This window comes from Physeter macrocephalus, chromosome 8, assembly GCF_002837175.3.
Source record: "Physeter macrocephalus isolate SW-GA chromosome 8, ASM283717v5, whole genome shotgun sequence".
NCBI classification, from domain to species: domain Eukaryota; kingdom Metazoa; phylum Chordata; class Mammalia; order Artiodactyla; family Physeteridae; genus Physeter; species Physeter macrocephalus.
This window is the reverse complement of record NC_041221.1, coordinates 29540515-29542010: the sequence shown is the minus strand read 5'-3', so window position 1 is coordinate 29542010 and position 1496 is coordinate 29540515.

The window sequence follows — 1496 nt, the reverse complement described above, 5'->3', positions numbered from 1 at the left end:
CCTTTTTGACCCACCTCCTAGAGAAATAGAAATAAAAACAAAAATAAACAAATGGGACCTAATGAAACTTAAAAGCTTTTTGCACAGCAAAGGAAACCATAAACAAGATGAAAAGACAGCCCTCAGAATGGGAGAAAATAGTTGCAAATGAAGCAACTGACAAAGGATTAATCTCCAAAATTTATAAGCAGCCCATGCAGCTCAATATCAAAAAAACAAACAACCCAATCCAAAAATGGGCGGAAGACCTAAATAAACATTTCTCCAAAGAAGATATACAGATTGCCAACAAACATGGGAAAGAAGGCTCAACATCATTAATCACTAGAGAAATGCAAATCAAAACTACAATGAGATATCATCTCACACCGGTCATCAAAAAATCTACAAACAGGGCTTCCCTGGTAGTGCAGTGGTTGAGAGTCTGCCTGCCAATGCAGGGGACACGGGTTCATGCCCCGGTCCGGGAAGATACCACATGCCGCGGAGCGGCTGGGCCCGCCCGTGAGCCATGGCCTCTGAGCCTGCACGTCCAGAGCCTGTGCTCCGCAGTGGGAGAGGCCACAACAGTGAGAGTCCCGCGAACCCGCAAAAAAAAAAAAAAAAAAGATACTGCAAGGGTTGTCTCCAAAGAAGCAAGTTTTATCACACACACACGCGCGCGCACACACACACACACACACACACACACACACACATTTTAAAATTTGGCCTTGGGGGTAGTCTAGGATCAATGTTGCCTATGAAAATTACTAGAATGTAAACATTTGAGATCAATGTAAAAAAACAGTGCTTTTAATAGTTCAATCTGTCCCCAAATAGAATGAACAACTTTAGGAAGTCTTCAAATCTTCAGTGAGACAGACTCTTGGTGGGTACATTAGAGTTAACATAATTAAGACGCAGCATGGAGTTTGGACCTGCAGAAAATGGTCAACACTGGAGACTCTGGCTCCTCATGGCTGCCTTGACCTTGTGAGGGCGATCAGATGATCCTTGCCTTCTTCTAACCTCAAAGGTCTGCAGAAATGATTGTAAAGCCCATAGTTTCTTAGAACCTTGATCATCCATGCTGCTCTTGAAAGAGGCTGAGTAGAAAACCTGGCCTTCTGGGTTTGAAGTATGCAGGGTATGTCACTGAAACTGTAGTGCTTTATAAATTTGTAACAAATGGGTGATGATTTAATAACCTCCCTTTTCAAATGGAACATGAGAAATCTAAGCAATTGCCCCAAACTGCCTAACTATTAACCTTGATTTATTGGTAACAAAAGCAATTACATATTCTTAGTAATATAAGCCCAATGTAGATATAATATTAATATTTTTTAAAACACATTTTTTCTGTACTGCAAAAAGAAGAGAACTAGCAAGCCAAAATTTAGCAGCATTTTGACTAGCAAATAATATCGTTACACACAACTCTGAGTATATAACTCAGACTTTTCATCTTTTGCAAACCCTATAATCCTAGATTTTTTTTTTTTTTTTTTTTT